Source organism: Pseudophryne corroboree, chromosome 5 (assembly GCF_028390025.1).
Source record: "Pseudophryne corroboree isolate aPseCor3 chromosome 5, aPseCor3.hap2, whole genome shotgun sequence".
NCBI classification, from domain to species: domain Eukaryota; kingdom Metazoa; phylum Chordata; class Amphibia; order Anura; family Myobatrachidae; genus Pseudophryne; species Pseudophryne corroboree.
In genome coordinates this window covers 559,709,087-559,728,504 of record NC_086448.1, presented here as the reverse complement: position 1 = coordinate 559,728,504, position 19,418 = coordinate 559,709,087, and the positions used below count along the sequence as shown (strand labels likewise).

The following is a 19,418-nucleotide window of genomic DNA, read 5'->3' as shown; positions in this document are numbered from 1 at the left end:
GGTGTGGATAGTATGTGAAGGGTTGGCCACACCCCATTGTGAATGCTGGGGCCCTTCACCAGAGTGTTTTAGATATTTTATTGAGGTATATGTTGGCTTGATATTTGAACTGCCATTATGACCTTTCCTACAGTCACATCTGGGGTAAGTATGGGAAGCAACCAAAAACATTAGCAAAGAGATGTGTGAAATAGTGAACCCTTTTTGTGTACCCTTATTAGTCCAAGATGATACATTTAAAGCCTCTTTGGGGGAATGTTTATTTCTCTTACATCCTAGAGGATGCTGGGGTCCATTTTAGTACCATGGGGTATAGACGGTTCCGCAGGAGCCTTAAGCACTTTGAGACTTTTCAACAGTGTGAACTGGCTCCTCCCTCTATGCCCCTCCTCTCAGTTTAGAAAATGTGCCCAGGAGACTGGATGCACACTAGTGGAGCTCTACAGAGCTTTGCTGGAAAAAAGACTTTCTTAAGTTTTTTATTTTACAGGGATGCTGCTGGCAACAGCTTCCCTGCTTCGTGGGACTTAGGGGGGGAAGTAGGAACCAACTTCTCAATTAGTTAATGGTTCTGCTTCCGCTGACAGGACACCATTAGCTGCTGAAGGGTACTGAACACAGCCCAAGCCTGGCCAGCGTTCACTCCCACAGCACTACCGCCACCCCCTAACAGAGCCAGAAGTCAGAAGGCTGGTGAGTATATTACCGGAGTCCTGCAGAGAGGGTATCCTTCGGACATTGTTGGCGGCATACAGGTACACGTGCAGCGGTTGGATGCTGCGCGCCATGTCTCTCAGCACAAGGGTGCAGAGCGTGCGTGGGGGGGGGGGGGGGGGCGCGCTCTGAGGGCATGTTTTAAATCCTTACTCTCACTGGCAAAAAGGGTACATACATGTACAGCCGCTGATGTGCCATCCCCAGCCAGTATAAATATTACATTGCTAAGGCTGAATCGCACCATTACAGGGGGGCGGGGCTTCTCCTCAGACTTGCCAGAACACTCACTGGGCGCCATTTTCTCCTGCAGAAACGCCAGTGTGCAGCTCCTGAACGCTGTTTCTCCTCATGACAACGCTGATACAAGGACAGGGTGTTATAGAAGGGGCAGAGAGTATTCATTATAATTAGATCTGTGGGCCTATTATTGGTATATGCACTGTAAGTGGGTAATAGTTCCACAATTCACATATAAGGCGCAGTGTGTGGATTGGCAAATCCCTCTGTGTCTCCCTGACAGACTTTGGTGTGGGTCTGTCCCCAATAGTTACCCTGTGTGATAGGGGTGTGTGTGTGTGTGTGTGTGTGTGTGTGTGTGTGTGTGTGTGTGTGTGTGTACAAGTGTGTAACATGTCAGACATTGGGAAGGGTTCTTCCCAGGAAGAACCCATTTTAGATGCACAAGAGGGTAATATGGTGGCCCTTCCCTCTCAGAAGGAGCCGGAGTGGGTGAGAATGTTGCAAAAGAATATGTCAATGCTTGCAAGGAAATTCTGAACAACAGACTAAATATTGGAGGCAGTCTGTGGAGGATGCACTGTTTACTGACCCCTGCATATCATCCACTCGGGTCCTATCCAGTCCCCAGAAAAGGTCTCTGGCCCAGATAATGCAAGGGGACACAGACACAGATTCCGACTCTGACATCGACACTGGGGATTTGAGAGGGGTAGACCCCAAATTAGCCAAAAGCATACAATGTATGATAGTTGCTATAAAGGAAGTGTTGGAGTTTCCTGAAACAACACTGGTCCCAGAGGAAAAGGATTATTTTAAATTAAATAAAAAGCAGGTTGTGACTTTTCCTCCTTCAAAGGATTTGAATGCGTTCTTTGAAGAATCCTAACCCTGAGAAGAAATTTATCCTTCCCAGAAGGATACGTGTAGCGTACCCTTTCCCTGAGGAAGACAGGCACAAATGGGAAACACCCCCATTGATAGACACCTCAGTTTCTCGGCTGTCTAAGAAAATTGTTTTTCCTGCCCCTGGTTCAGCCTCTTTAAAAGATTTAGCTGACTGTAAATTAGAAAGAACCCTGAAATCCATATATACGGCTAAAGGAATGGTGCTCAGGCCCACCATTGCTTGTACGTGGGTGGGTAACGCTGCAGAAAAATGGTCTGACAACTTGCTTGTTAACATAGACACAGTTGACAGGGATGAAACAGTCCTAACTCCCGGCCATATCAAAGATACTGCCGGTTACTTAGTTGAAGCTATGAAGGATATTGGGTTGCTGAGTTCAAGATCCTCCGCTATGGCAATTTCAGCCCGCAGGGTGCTGTGGATCCGCCAAGTGGAATGCTGATGCGGAATCAAAAAAGAATATTGAGGCGCTCCCTTACAATGGAGAAGCCCTCTTTGGAGACAAGCTGGATGCTATGATTTCAACAACTACATCAGGCAAGTCAGCATTTCTGCCTTCCGCAGCTGCTCCACCTAGGAAAGGATATCATTCTCATACGATGCAGTCTTTTCGGCCCAACAAGTCCAAAAAGGCAAAGGGTACCCTCTTCTTCGGAGGAAGAGGGCGAGGAAGAGTTAAAAAATCTACAACACCATCAGGCTCGCAGGAGCAGAAGTCAACAGCTACTTCTACTAAAACCTCAGCATGACGCTGGGGCTCCCCTGCGGGAGTACGATTGGGTGAGGGTATGTCTACTGTTTTTCAGCCAGGTCTGGATTCACTCAGATCTAGATCCTTGGGTATTACAGATAGTATCCCAAGGGTACAAATTGGAATTTCAAGACCTTCCCCCATGCCGATTTTTCAAATCAGCCTTACCAGCTTCTGTTCAGGACAGAACAAAGGTGCTGAACGCAATACAGAAATTATGTCAAGACAACATAATTTCCTTAGTTCCTGTGTCACAACAGGAAAAAGGGTTTTATTCAAGCCTGTTTGTAGTGCCGAAACCGGATGGCTCGGTCAGACCGATTTTAAACCTAAAGACTCTGAACCTCTATTTGAAAAGGTTCAAATTCAAGATGGAATCCCTGAGAGCGGTGATCTCCAGCTTGGAGGAAAGGGAATTTCTGGTGTCAATGGACATCAAAGATGCTTATTTACATGTTCCCATCTACCTTCCGCATCAGGCATACCTGAGGTTTGCGGTGCAGGACTGCCACTACCAGTTCCAAACATTGCCTTTCGGGCTCTCCACGGCTCAGAGAATATTCACCAAGGTGATGGCGGAGATGATGGTTCTTCTTCGCAAGAAAGGAGTCAACGTAATCCCATACTTGGACGATCTCCTCATAAAAGCGAGATCCAGGGAGAAACTAGTGTAGAACATTGCGCTTTCCCTGACGTTGCTTCAACAGCACGGTTGGATCATAAACCTTCCAAAATCACAATTGGAACCCACAATGAGGTTATCATTTCTGGGAATGATATTGGACACGGAAGCACAGAAAGTATTCCTACCAGTGGATAAGGCTCTGGAGATCCAGAAGATGATCAAACAAGTTTTGAAACCAGCACGTGTATAGATTCATCAGTGCATCCGCCTGCTGGGGAAGATGGTAACGTCCTACGAGGCTCTGCAATTTGGCCGATTTCACGCCAGGGTGTTACAATGGGACCTACTGGACAAGTGGTCAGGATCGCACCTACACATGCACCGGAGGATAATCCTGTGGCGCCATGGGATCTTAATGTGGTGCTGCAGTTCCTTAAATTGGACTGGTTTGAGCCTCTGCAAGAGGTAGAGTTGAAGTTTCTCACTTGGAAAGTGGTCATGCTGTTGGCCTTGGCCTCAGGCAGACGAGTGTCTGAATTAGGGGCTCTGTCACACAAGAGTCCTTATTTGATTTTTCATGAAGAAAGAGCTGAACTGCGGACGCGTCAGCATTTTCTTCCAAAGGTTGTGTCTTCTTTCCATATTAAACAACCTGTGGTGGTGCCAGTGGCTTCTGACACCTCAGCCGTTTCAAAGTTCTTGGATGTCGTCAGAGCGTTGAGGACTTATGTTGCAAGAACGGCTCGGATAAGGAAAACAGAATCTTTGTTTGTCCTCTATGACCCCAACAAGATTGGGGGTCCTGCTTCTAAGCAGACTATTGCGCGCTGGATCAGAGGTACCATTCAGCACGCTTATTCCACGGCAGGATTGCCGTTACCGAGTACGGTAAAGGCCCACTCTACAAGGAAAGTGGGTTCTTCCTGGGCGTCTGGCCGGGGTGTCTCGGCGTTGCAAATTTGCAGAGCAGCTACTTGGTCAGGAGCAAACACGTTTTCTAGGTTTTACAAGTTTGACACCATGGCTGCTGACGACCTTCGGTTTGGACAGTCAGTTCTACAGGAACATTAGCACTTTCCCGCCCGTACTGGGAGCTTTGGTACATCCCCATGGTACTAAAATGGACCCCAGCATCCTCTAGAACATAGGTTCTCAAACTCGGTCCTCAGGACCCCACACAGTGCATGTTTTGCAGGTAACCCAGCAGGTGCACAGGTGTAGTAATTACTCACTGACACATTTTAAAAGGACCGCAGGTGGAACTAATTATTTCACTTGCGATTTTGTGAGGAGACCTGCAAAACATGCACTGTGTGGGGTCCTGAGGACCGAGTTTGAGAACCTGTGCTCTAGAACATAAGAGAAAATAGGATTTTAATTACCTACCGGTAAATACTTTTCTCGTAGTCCGTAGAGGATGCTGAGCGCCCGCCCAGTGCTCATTTTTCCTGCAGAATTACGTTTTGTCTTTTACACAGGTCTCATGTGTTAAGATGTTCACAGCTGTTGCTGTTGCGTTATGCATGCACGTTGGCATGGGTTAGGTTGAAGGCCATGTTAGGTGGCATGTTTTGTAAGGTGTGAGCTGGTGTGAATCTCGCCACTAGTTTAATGTAAATTCTTCTCTCGAAGTTGTCCGTCTCCTCGGGCACAGTTCCTATGCTGAGGTCTGGAGGAGGGGCATAGAGGGAGGAGCCAGTTCACACTGTTGAAAAGTCTTAAAGTGCCGAAGGCTCCTGCGGAACCGTCTATACCTCATGGTACTAAAATGGACCCCAGCATCCTCTACGGACTACGAGAAAAGGATATACCGGTAGGTAATTAAAATCCTATTTTTTAGGGCTAAGAAATGAGAGGTAATTAATGATTAATATTAGTATTGTTCTTTACAGGTGGCCTACTGATCACAGCTAACCTGCCAGGACGTGATGGCACTTGGAGAACCACAAGTCTCTGCATGCTCGAGCATCAAGAGCCTGTAGTCACCTGTAGTCCTCCTGTTAAAAAAAATCTTAAACAAGAGACAGGACATGCTCACTGAATTTTGCAATATTTTATTGAATAAATACACGCCCACACCTCTCGATCAGCACTGTATCACTAATCAAAGGAATCACTTCCTCTTCGTTCCAAGTAGCATCCCCGTATCTTGGCATAATATTAATATTAATCATTAATCACCTCCGCCCCCACCGGTACAAGGGCTGGTTGTCAACCAGGTCAGTTAATCCTTAGTGAGGGGGGGGAATGTTAGGTTTAGACTCCAGGGGTGATGGTTAGACTGCGCAGGGGGTGGGCGGGGGTGGGGGTAGGGTTAGGTTTAGGCTGTGGGACAGGAGGGTTAGGTTTAGGCACCACTGGGGAGGGTCAGGGTTATGCTGTGCGGGTGGGAGGGTTAAGTTTCGGCTGCAGGAATGGGGGTTAGGGTTAGGGGGCCAGCGGGGGAAGTAAGTATACTTACCTTCCATTGTTGGTATTCTGAACATCGGAATGCTGCTGTCAGTATTCTGACCGCTAGCATCTCGACCACCAGCAATTCATACCCAACCCGTATTTAGTACTGGGGGTGCTGCACACTGAGGTACCGTGTTAAATTTTAACTTGTAAGGCACTTAGTCAAGTCATTTACTGTATAGAAGTGCCGGACCTGTGGCGATATATATATATATATATATATATAACATGTATAATCCTGCACTCGCATCAAGAAATTAAGGACAACGGTGGGGTGCTCCTAGTGGGAATCTCCATAGAATGGTAGACCCACAATATTTAGACAAGAGTCCAGCAGTGTGGAGGTGCACTCATCCGATCAAATGATTTCCCGCTACTTCACTATTTCACAATAGCTTTATTTCAGTCGAGATACGGCTAAATAAGCCGTATCTCGACTGAAATAAAGCTATTGTGAAAAAGTGAAGTAGCGGGAAATCATTTGATCGGATGAGTGCACCTGCACACTGCTGGACTCTTGTCATATATATATATATATATATGTTGGAGAAAAATATATATACAGCGCCACTTGTGGGATAGATTCCAATATTCCGTTAAAATATTTTATAAAAAGAGAAAAACTGTAAAAACATTTAAAAAACACACATAACCTTTTTTAAGGTGTCTGCCACCCCCTAAAGATGCAATGCTGGTGAAGCAATGCTAAAAATTGTGGAAGAAGTGGGAGATAGGGGTACCGGCGACTTGTGTTGTTTGAAAATGTATATTAAAAGATCCTAAAATTTATCAGCCAAAAAATATATATATAAAAATATTCAAATTTATTAAGATATAAAACTTAATAGATAAAAGTACAAATTTTCAAAAAAGTATAAAAATATATATGAATAAATATAAGGTAGGAGATAAGACTTAGCTTAAAAATAGGCAGGGGGTCAGTGCAGGGAGCCCAACGCGTTTCGTCACATATGACTTCTTCAAAGGGTAGGGACAGAATGATTCCTTAAGCCTATTTATACCCTTACATACTGGGTATGGAGTAGTGACATCACAGATGGTCATGTGATTTAATCTCAAAGTCTCACCAAAATACACACATAATGGTACTTATTAATCATCACAGCAGGCTATGGGTGTTATTTGGGGCACATCTACAGTTAAAACGAATGGTTTATATGTTTAAAAAGTATATATATAGGGTTTTTCATGAATTAATGTATTAAATAGCGGCACTTCCGCCACACTTCCGGTGACGGAGGCCGCGGGTCACATGACTTAGGGCACTTCCGCCCCACTTCCTGTATGCTTCTGCGCATGCGCCGCACTTCCTGTGTGCTTCTGCGCATGCGCCGGCGGCGGGACCCGGTCCGTGTGTTTGCGCATGCGCCGGCGGCGGGACTCGTTCTCCATGTCTGCGCATGCGCCGGCGGCGGGACCTGGTTTCGATGTCAATTCAGTTTTGTCTCCTCTGTGTTTAGTCTGTGTTTCTCTCCTCCATGGCGGCCATTTTCGTGTATATCAAGTCCATAGAGTTCAAGGCAATTGCGGTGGCCATTTTGATGTGGTTTCAGGAGACCCATATTGATTTCATTATGAGGTATCCATAGTAACGTTTCCATATGGAAAAAAAGAGATAAAAGATTTGGTAATGATCCTTATCTTGGTGTTTCTATTACCATCATAAAGCAACATTTGTCATTATTAAAATATTGAATTATTAGTATTAAAAAACCCATAAGCTACTATTGTATATGCTTGTAATTATAATACAGTAGTATTAATAGTACAGTAATATTTTTAAAATAATATTTTTAAAGTTTAAATGGGCTATCTCAGGTATAACTAGGGTTCGGGGGGGGGGGGTTGGACCACGTGAATATATTATATATTAATTAGATATATAAAATGCTAATTAGGATCATAAAACATTTTCGTTTGTTTCAAAGGACCCTTTAAATCGTAGGGGTGCCGAGTGTTAGTAGATCGCCCACCAGGTGGCTTGATGTCCTATCGTCACTCACTACAGTACCTGATCTTCCCAGGTAGTCCCCTCCCCTGGTACTGGTCAGGCCCAATACACTGCTTAGCTTCCAAAATCGGACGGGGTTGGGCGTACCAGTGTGGTATGACTGTACATACGTGTGAGACGTCGTTACACCGGTGATCCGATCGCTCAATAACACTCGGGATCAGGTTAGCTTGATTAGTTTATTAAAATAAATGGGAGAACTAAAAATGTGAAAATGCAGGACTATATAAAAGAATGCAGGACTATATAAAAAATGAGGATACTGCACCTCACAGGAAAGGTGCAATCTCGTAACCTTCGTTAAAGCCTGTTGGTTGCAGTGTTCCCAGCTGGAAAATCCAATACATTTCGCGTCTTGAGAGCTTGTTTGCAAGATCACCACCTCTCTCACCCAGGTCCACATGTTCAATCGCCTTGAACGTAAGGTCCTCAGGATTTGAATTATGGTGTGTTGTGAAATGTCTGGAGACCGTGTGGCTTTCGACCTTATTTTTAATGTTTCTGATATGCTCCTGAATCCTTATTTTCAACGGTCTCTTAGTCTTGCCCACGTATTTCATCCCACAGGTACATTCCAACAGGTAGATCACGGACGTTGTATTGCAGTTCATGAAATGTTTAATAGTATATTCCTTTTTATTTTCCATATCACAGAAAGTTTTCCTGTTCCTATGTAAATATTTGCAAATAATACACTTCCCACATTTATAAGATCCTAGGCACTTAAGCATTGGGATCCTTTGATTAGGTTTCTCCTTTATCATGCTGGGTGCCAGGCAGTCCTTCAAATTTCTTGACTTTTTGAAAACTAGTGTTGGTTCGGGCGGTAGGATATCTTTTAATACTGTATCCATCAGAAGGATGTTCCAGTGCTTCTTTAGTGAATTCCTTATTATTCTCTCATGTTGATTAAATGTGGTGATAAACGCGACTGCATCCTTCGTTTCGTCTCTCGGTTTGTACCTCAGCAGGTCATCTCTGTTTAAACTTCTTGTCTTCTTCATTGCTTCATTCAAGATGGGCTCCGGGTATTCTTTGTCTTGGAATCTTCTCTTATATATCTCCAGTTGATCTTCACAGTCTTTTGTGCTTGTGCAGTTTCTCTTAATCCTTGAGAACTGCGAGGCCGGTATATTGCTCTTCCATTTTTCTAGATGGTTACTTCGGAAGTGCAAATAGCTGTTCGTGTCGACCTCTTTAATGAAATTCCTGGTGGTAACACATCCAAATTCCCCTGTTAAAACCAAGTCCAAGTACTCCACTGACCTACTGTTGGTGTTTGCGGTAAATGTCAAGTTCATGTTGTTATTTCCCAACACTGCTAAAAATTCATTAAAAGATTCAGAAGTGCCGTCCCAAATAATTAAAATATCGTCGATGTAACGTTTATAAAAGACCACTTTCTCATTAAAAACGACCGAATTGTAGACATGTGTTTCTTCCCAACAACCCATAAAAAGATTTGCAAAACTTGGGGCAAAAATAGTCCCCATAGCTGTGCCACAGCATTGTAAGTAAAATTGATTTAAAAACTTAAAATAGTTGTGGCTGAGGATAAAATGCATAAGTTCGCAAATAAAACTTCGGTGAATGGGAGTCAACGATGGATCTTTATCTAGGTAGTCTCTACATGCGGCGATTCCTTTTGAGTGTTCAATGCATGTGTACAAAGATTGGACATCCACCGTCGCCCAGATATATGTGTCCTTCCATTTCACTGTTTTTAGTATATTAAGTACTGATGTCGTATCTTTAAGATATGATGGCAAATCTTTCACATAATTCTTTAAAAACTTGTCTACGTATTCGGATAAATTTGAAGTCAAAGAGCCAATACCCGCCACTATAGGTCTACCGGGCGGGTTGGTCAGGGATTTATGTATTTTTGGCAGAAAGTAAAAAATGGGGGTTATGGGATTGGATTGCATGAGATATTGGTATTCTTCCTTTGTTAGCACTTCATTTCGTAAGCCGTATAGAAGTATGGTCCTCAATTCTTCCACAAATTTTACCTGAGGATCCTCCTTAAGTGGTGTGTATGAATTTCTATCTCCCAATAATCTCAATGCTTCCTTTGTATAAAGGTCATAGTCCATTACAACCAATCCCCCCCCTTTGTCAGCTTGCTTGATGATTACATTTTTATTTCTTTGTAACTTCTTCAAGGCTTCATATTCACAGTTCTTCATATTTTTTTCAGTCGCGTTTATCACCACATTTAATCAACATGAGAGAATAATAAGGAATTCACTAAAGAAGCACTGGAACATCCTTCTGATGGATACAGTATTAAAAGATATCCTACCGCCCGAACCAACACTAGTTTTCAAAAAGTCAAGAAATTTGAAGGACTGCCTGGCACCCAGCATGATAAAGGAGAAACCTAATCAAAGGATCCCAATGCTTAAGTGCCTAGGATCTTATAAATGTGGGAAGTGTATTATTTGCAAATATTTACATAGGAACAGGAAAACTTTCTGTGATATGGAAAATAAAAAGGAATATACTATTAAACATTTCATGAACTGCAATACAACGTCCGTGATCTACCTGTTGGAATGTACCTGTGGGATGAAATACGTGGGCAAGACTAAGAGACCGTTGAAAATAAGGATTCAGGAGCATATCAGAAACATTAAAAATAAGGTCGAAAGCCACACGGTCTCCAGACATTTCACAACACACCATAATTCAAATCCTGAGGACCTTACGTTCAAGGCGATTGAACATGTGGACCTGGGTGAGAGAGGTGGTGATCTTGCAAACAAGCTCTCAAGACGCGAAATGTATTGGATTTTCCAGCTGGGAACACTGCAACCAACAGGCTTTAACGAAGGTTACGAGATTGCACCTTTCCTGTGAGGTGCAGTATCCTCATTTTTTATATAGTCCTGCATTCTTTTATATAGTCCTGCATTTTCACATTTTTAGTTCTCCCATTTATTTTAATAAACTAATCAAGCTAACCTGATCCCGAGTGTTATTGAGCGATCGGATCACCGGTGTAACGACGTCTCACACGTATGTACAGTCATACCACACTGGTACGCCCAACCCCGTCCGATTTTGGAAGCTAAGCATTGTATTGGGCCTGACCAGTACCAGGGGAGGGGACTACCTGGGAAGATCAGGTACTGTAGTGAGTGACGATAGGACATCAAGCCACCTGGTGGGCGATCTACTAACACTCGGCACCCCTACGATTTAAAGGGTCCTTTGAAACAAACGAAAATGTTTTATGATCCTAATTAGCATTTTATATATCTAATTAATATATAATATATTCACGTGGTCCAACCCCCCCCCCCGAACCCTAGTTATACCTGAGATAGCCCATTTAAACTTTAAAAATATTATTTTAAAAATATTACTGTACTATTAATACTACTGTATTATAATTACAAGCATATACAATAGTAGCTTATGGGTTTTTTAATACTAATAATTCAATATTTTAATAATGACAAATGTTGCTTTATGATGGTAATAGAAACACCAAGATAAGGATCATTACCAAATCTTTTATCTCTTTTTTTCCATATGGAAACGTTACTATGGATACCTCATAATGAAATCAATATGGGTCTCCTGAAACCACATCAAAATGGCCACCGCAATTGCCTTGAACTCTATGGACTTGATATACACGAAAATGGCCGCCATGGAGGAGAGAAACACAGACTAAACACAGAGGAGACAAAACTGAATTGACATCGAAACCAGGTCCCGCCGCCGGCGCATGCGCAGACATGGAGAACGAGTCCCGCCGCCGGCGCATGCGCAAACACACGGACCGGGTCCCGCCGCCGGCGCATGCGCAGAAGCACACAGGAAGTGCGGCGCATGCGCAGAAGCATACAGGAAGTGGGGCGGAAGTGCCCTAAGTCATGTGACCCGCGGCCTCCGTCACCGGAAGTGTGGCGGAAGTGCCGCTATTTAATACATTAATTCATGAAAAACCCTATATATATACTTTTTAAACATATAAACCATTCGTTTTAACTGTAGATGTGCCCCAAATAACACCCATAGCCTGCTGTGATGATTAATAAGTACCATTATGTGTGTATTTTGGTGAGACTTTGAGATTAAATCACATGACCATCTGTGATGTCACTACTCCATACCCAGTATGTAAGGGTATAAATAGGCTTAAGGAATCATTCTGTCCCTACCCTTTGAAGAAGTCATATGTGACGAAACGCGTTGGGCTCCCTGCACTGACCCCCTGCCTATTTTTAAGCTAAGTCTTATCTCCTACCTTATATTTATTCATATATATTTTTATACTTTTTTTGAAAATTTGTACTTTTATCTATTAAGTTTTATATCTTAATAAATTTGAATATTTTTATATATATATTTTTTGGCTGATAAATTTTAGGATCTTTTAATATACATTTTCAAACAACACAAGTCGCCGGTACCCCTATCTCCCACTTCTTCCACAATTTTTAGCATTGCTTCACCAGCATTGCATCTTTAGGGGGTGGCAGACACCTTAAAAAAGGTTATGTGTGTTTTTTAAATGTTTTTACAGTTTTTCTCTTTTTATAAAATATTTTAACGGAATATTGGAATCTATCCCACAAGTGGCGCTGTATATATATTTTTCTCCAACGTTAACTGCTTCCTGGTGTGTTTATACTAGCAGCCTGGTGTGATAACTATCCATTACAAACTAGAATGTTTGGAACTAATGACCGCACAACTAAGAGAAATGATTTATGCCAAAAAATATTTAATGAAAATATACCAACAGAGGCCCCAACACCATCACAGGACCTAGATGATATGTTCTGGGGCATAGAGAAACTCCTTATCAAGGAAGTAAAGACCTGGTGGGATATCAAAGGACTAGAACACTATGTTACAGTAAATAGAGTACCCAGAGGTTTGAGACTTCTCAAACAACCAACGTTTGGCACCTCGGACACAGAATTTGTAGAGGAATGGGACTCCATTTTGCATAAGTGTTCAATAGATCTTATGAAACTTCTCATCAGAAAAAAGAAAGATGCCTTGGTAGAACTGGAGGTAGAAATAAAGGCGAAAGACTCCGAAATGAGCAGCTATAAGGAAAAGGAGGACTATATCATTAACGAAAAAGTACTCAAGAAGAAACTAGAACATATTGAAGGGGTGGTCATAAAAGGGAAGGAGAAGAAATTTCTTCGGGACAAGAATGATTACAACCAAGGGCGTATGAAAAACTGGAGCAGATTCAAGGCTCAAGAAAATCACAGCAAAGACGTGGGGAGATACCAATGGAAGATGGTACCAAATAAAGGGAGAAAAAACAGAACCAATAGTGAAGACTCTCCATCAAACCCAAATTTAAGAATGGCTAATAGATTCTCAGCCTTACAAAGAAGAGACTCTACAGGGGATCAGGATTTTTTATCGGTGAGAACGGGCGCACGAACAAAGGACATGGTAAGAGGCATTGTGAGAGAGGACAGCAGGCATGCATCACCCATGAAAAAACGACAGCTAGAAGAAGAGGAAAACGGGGCGGTAGGAGGGAGAGACCTAAAAAGAAGGAATCTACATTGATCAAACCACAAGAAAAAGGTATTTTCAATCTATCACAGCACGTTTTAACAGATCCAGAAATTCAACTCCTGAGCAAGGGACTATCATTTGCACCAACAAGTAGCTTAAACAAATTTGAGACCTTCATCGACTTAAACAAGTTTGTGAGAAAATTGACTCTAAAAAGACATTTTTTGAGGAAAGAGGATGCCATAATAAGCAATTACGAGGCAAAATCAAAATCAGGGTTAAAACCCAAATCGAAGTATTATCCGTTGGAGTCAAAGGGGAGTAACATCAGCCTTTTTTATGATATGGTAAAGAAAGACCTGTGCGATACAGAACTGAAACCACCCAGGGAAAAAAATATGAAGAACTGTGAATATGAAGCCTTGAAGAAGTTACAAAGAAATAAAAATGTAATCATCAAGCAAGCTGACAAAGGGGGGGGATTGGTTGTAATGGACTATGACCTTTATACAAAGGAAGCATTGAGATTATTGGGAGATAGAAATTCATACACACCACTTAAGGAGGATCCTCAGGTAAAATTTGTGGAAGAATTGAGGACCATACTTCTATACGGCTTACGAAATGAAGTGCTAACAAAGGAAGAATACCAATATCTCATGCAATCCAATCCCATAACCCCCATTTTTTACTTTCTGCCAAAAATACATAAATCCCTGACCAACCCGCCCGGTAGACCTATAGTGGCGGGTATTGGCTCTTTGACTTCAAATTTATCCGAATACGTAGACAAGTTTTTAAAGAATTATGTGAAAGATTTGCCATCATATCTTAAAGATACGACATCAGTACTTAATATACTAAAAACAGTGAAATGGAAGGACACATATATCTGGGCGACGGTGGATGTCCAATCTTTGTACACATGCATTGAACACTCAAAAGGAATCGCCGCATGTAGAGACTACCTAGATAAAGATCCATCGTTGACTCCCATTCACCGAAGTTTTATTTGCGAACTTATGCATTTTATCCTCAGCCACAACTATTTTAAGTTTTTAAATCAATTTTACTTACAATGCTGTGGCACAGCTATGGGGACTATTTTTGCCCCAAGTTTTGCAAATCTTTTTATGGGTTGTTGGGAAGAAACACATGTCTACAATTCGGTCGTTTTTAATGAGAAAGTGGTCTTTTATAAACGTTACATCGACGATATTTTAATTATTTGGGACGGCACTTCTGAATCTTTTAATGAATTTTTAGCAGTGTTGGGAAATAACAACATGAACTTGACATTTACCGCAAACACCAACAGTAGGTCAGTGGAGTACTTGGACTTGGTTTTAACAGGGGAATTTGGATGTGTTACCACCAGGAATTTCATTAAAGAGGTCGACACGAACAGCTATTTGCACTTCCGAAGTAACCATCTAGAAAAATGGAAGAGCAATATACCGGCCTCGCAGTTCTCAAGGATTAAGAGAAACTGCACAAGCACAAAAGACTGTGAAGATCAACTGGAGATATATAAGAGAAGATTCCAAGACAAAGAATACCCGGAGCCCATCTTGAATGAAGCAATGAAGAAGACAAGAAGTTTAAACAGAGATGACCTGCTGAGGTACAAACCGAGAGACGAAACGAAGGATGCAGTCGCGTTTATCACCACATTTAATCAACATGAGAGAATAATAAGGAATTCACTAAAGAAGCACTGGAACATCCTTCTGATGGATACAGTATTAAAAGATATCCTACCGCCCGAACCAACACTAGTTTTCAAAAAGTCAAGAAATTTGAAGGACTGCCTGGCACCCAGCATGATAAAGGAGAAACCTAATCAAAGGATCCCAATGCTTAAGTGCCTAGGATCTTATAAATGTGGGAAGTGTATTATTTGCAAATATTTACATAGGAACAGGAAAACTTTCTGTGATATGGAAAATAAAAAGGAATATACTATTAAACATTTCATGAACTGCAATACAACGTCCGTGATCTACCTGTTGGAATGTACCTGTGGGATGAAATACGTGGGCAAGACTAAGAGACCGTTGAAAATAAGGATTCAGGAGCATATCAGAAACATTAAAAATAAGGTCGAAAGCCACACGGTCTCCAGACATTTCACAACACACCATAATTCAAATCCTGAGGACCTTACGTTCAAGGCGATTGAACATGTGGACCTGGGTGAGAGAGGTGGTGATCTTGCAAACAAGCTCTCAAGACGCGAAATGTATTGGATTTTCCAGCTGGGAACACTGCAACCAACAGGCTTTAACGAAGGTTACGAGATTGCACCTTTCCTGTGAGGTGCAGTATCCTCATTTTTTATATAGTCCTGCATTCTTTTATATAGTCCTGCATTTTCACATTTTTAGTTCTCCCATTTATTTTAATAAACTAATCAAGCTAACCTGATCCCGAGTGTTATTGAGCGATCGGATCACCGGTGTAACGACGTCTCACACGTATGTACAGTCATACCACACTGGTACGCCCAACCCCGTCCGATTTTGGAAGCTAAGCAGTGTATTGGGCCTGACCAGTACCAGGGGAGGGGACTACCTGGGAAGATCAGGTACTGTAGTGAGTGACGATAGGACATCAAGCCACCTGGTGGGCGATCTACTAACACTCGGCACCCCTACGATTTAAAGGGTCCTTTGAAACAAACGAAAATGTTTTATGATCCTAATTAGCATTTTATATATCTAATTAATATATAATATATTCACGTGGTCCAACCCCCCCCCCCCCGAACCCTAGTTATACCTGAGATAGCCCATTTAAACTTTAAAAATATTATTTTAAAAATATTACTGTACTATTAATACTACTGTATTATAATTACAAGCATATACAATAGTAGCTTATGGGTTTTTTAATACTAATAATTCAATATTTTAATAATGACAAATGTTGCTTTATGATGGTAATAGAAACACCAAGATAAGGATCATTACCAAATCTTTTATCTCTTTTTTTCCATATGGAAACGTTACTATGGATACCTCATAATGAAATCAATATGGGTCTCCTGAAACCACATCAAAATGGCCACCGCAATTGCCTTGAACTCTATGGACTTGATATACACGAAAATGGCCGCCATGGAGGAGAGAAACACAGACTAAACACAGAGGAGACAAAACTGAATTGACATCGAAACCAGGTCCCGCCGCCGGCGCATGCGCAGACATGGAGAACGAGTCCCGCCGCCGGCGCATGCGCAAACACACGGACCGGGTCCCGCCGCCGGCGCATGCGCAGAAGCACACAGGAAGTGCGGCGCATGCGCAGAAGCATACAGGAAGTGGGGCGGAAGTGCCCTAAGTCATGTGACCCGCGGCCTCCGTCACCGGAAGTGTGGCGGAAGTGCCGCTATTTAATACATTAATTCATGAAAAACCCTATATATATACTTTTTAAACATATAAACCATTCGTTTTAACTGTAGATGTGCCCCAAATAACACCCATAGCCTGCTGTGATGATTAATAAGTACCATTATGTGTGTATTTTGGTGAGACTTTGAGATTAAATCACATGACCATCTGTGATGTCACTACTCCATACCCAGTATGTAAGGGTATAAATAGGCTTAAGGAATCATTCTGTCCCTACCCTTTGAAGAAGTCATATGTGACGAAACGCGTTGGGCTCCCTGCACTGACCCCCTGCCTATTTTTAAGCTAAGTCTTATCTCCTACCTTATATTTATTCATATATATTTTTATACTTTTTTTGAAAATTTGTACTTTTATCTATTAAGTTTTATATCTTAATAAATTTGAATATTTTTATATATATATTTTTTGGCTGATAAATTTTAGGATCTTTTAATATACATTTTCAAACAACACAAGTCGCCGGTACCCCTATCTCCCACTTCTTCCATATATATATATATATATATATATATATATATATATATATATATATATATATATATATATATATATATATATACACAGTGGTCGAAGTGGAAATTTTTAAGTGGGGGTATGCAAAAGTCAAGGATGTAATTATGCGCGCGTCAAAGGAGCGCGCGCTCCAGAAAAGGGGCGTGGTCACCCAAACGGGGGCGTGGTCACCCAATAGGGGCGTGTCCCATGTAGTAGAACCCCTTATACTATCTAGTACTGGACTGGTGCCCCTTTCACATTATAGCACACTGAATGATCCAAAATTCACACTATAGCACACTGAATGAGCCGAAATTCACATTGTAGCACACTGAATGAGCCGAAATTCACATTGTAGCACACTGAATGATCCAAAATTCACATTATAGCACACTGAATGAGCCGAAATTCACATTGTAGCACACTGAATGAGCCGAAATTCACTTTGTAGCACAATGAATGAGCCGAAATTCACTTTGTAGCACAATGAATGAGCCGAAATTCACATTGTAGCACACTGAATGATCCAAAATTCACATTATAGCACACTGAATGAGCCGAAATTCACATTATAGCACACTGAATGAGCCGAAATTCACATTATAGCACACTGAATGAGCTGAAATTCACATTATAGCACACTGAATGAGCCGAAATTCACATTATAGCACACTGAATGAGCTGAAATTCATATTACGACACACCGAATGAGCCAAAATTCACAATATGCCACACTGTATGATCCACAATTCAGGGACAGGGAGGGAGTGACAGCAGGGACAGAGAAAGTGGCGACAGAGAGAGTGACAGCAGGGACAGCAGCGACAGGAAGTGTGACAGCAGCGACAGGGAGAGTGACAGAGGGACATAGGGAAGCAGGGGAACATTACCTAATGAGATGAACAGCGGAGATGCGGAAGGGACTGTGGTTGGCAGCTGTGCAGAGGTGTAGTCGGCAGCGGTGAAGCCCATGGGCAGCGGTTAGAAGGAGACCTTTGGTGCGGCGGCGGTGAGGTACCTCTGACCGCTGCCATTTGTGGTCAGCGGCGGTGAGCAGCAGAGAAGCCTAGAGCCAGGGGCAAATGGAGGAATTTTAGAGGGGGGTTTCCGGATACAGTATGTGCAAACATGAAGGGTGGGAGACAGGAAGAGAGACATGGCAAGAGAGAGAAAGGAACATGAGAAAGAGACATGACAAGATATGGCGAGAGAGTGAGAGAGGCATGGGAAGGGAGAGAGGAAAATTGCGCGGAAGAGACATGTCAAGAGAGATGTGCAAGAGGAAGAGAGAAACATGGCAATAATGAGGTGGCGAAAGTGAGAGAGAGAGACATGACGAGACAGACATGGCAAGAGAGACACATGGCGAGCGAGAGAGGCACGTGAGGGGAGATAGAGACATGGTGCGAAAGACGTGGCGAGAGAGAGATATGGCAAGAGAGAGAGAGAGACATGGCGAGTGAGATAGTGAGAGAGAGAGAGGCATGGTGAGAGACAGATAACGAGACAGACATGGCGAGAGAGAGAAATGGTGAGATATGTAAAAGAAAGAGTAAGAGCGCACTACATGGAGAGAGAGCTACTGTGATTGGTGAGTTGGGGAGAGAGAGCTACATAGAGACCATTGCCCCCCCCCCTCCCTCCCTCCTCCATAAACAAACAGCACAGCTGACCCAAACTGGCCACCCCAGCACCCCCAGCCCTCTATAGACTGCAGCACAACATGCCAGCAGCGAGCCCGACTGTGACTCACTACCAGAGACGTCGGAACAGGGGGGGCAAGGGGGCAGCTTGACACCCCCATACATGAAGGGGGAGCGCTTACGTCTGCATCCCCATGAGCGGCTTCTACTTAAAAAGTAGCTTACTGTAGCAGGCAGGGTGCGGTGTCCATTCTCTACTGGCCGTCTGTCTCTTCACACTAATGTATTACAGGGAGGAGGCATGGCTGTAGCCCCGGAATGCCACGCTTCCTCCCAGTAATACATCAGTGAAGAGACAGCCAGCAAGTAAAGAAGGGACACCGCACCCTGCCTGCTACAGTAAACTACTTTTTAAGTAGACGCCGCCGCCGCAGAAGTAACCGCTCACCCGCACTAACACGGGGAAGGGGAGGGTAGGAGGAGAGAGACCGGCACCGCAGCAGGTTTTAATTCTAACTTGCCTGCCTGCCCCCCCATGGCGCCCCTGCTCAGTACAGACATAGCGGAGCTGCTGCAGCCGCGGCTGAGCTCCGGCGGACATACTCGTAGTGTATAGTCACCGCCGATCTT

General features: G+C 42.9%; 1 protein-coding gene and 2 pseudogenes across 3 annotated transcripts in view; 2 read left to right on the top strand and 1 right to left on the bottom strand.

Annotated features, from left to right (window-relative positions):
* Positions 1–19,418, top strand: part of DCDC2 (doublecortin domain containing 2) — a 401,802-nt gene that overhangs the window by 23,611 nt on the left and 358,773 nt on the right. The gene's annotated exons all lie outside the window — the stretch shown is intronic.
* On the bottom strand, positions 7,715–7,834 carry LOC134930669 (5S ribosomal RNA; annotated as a pseudogene).
* Positions 15,711–15,830, top strand: LOC134930668 (5S ribosomal RNA; annotated as a pseudogene).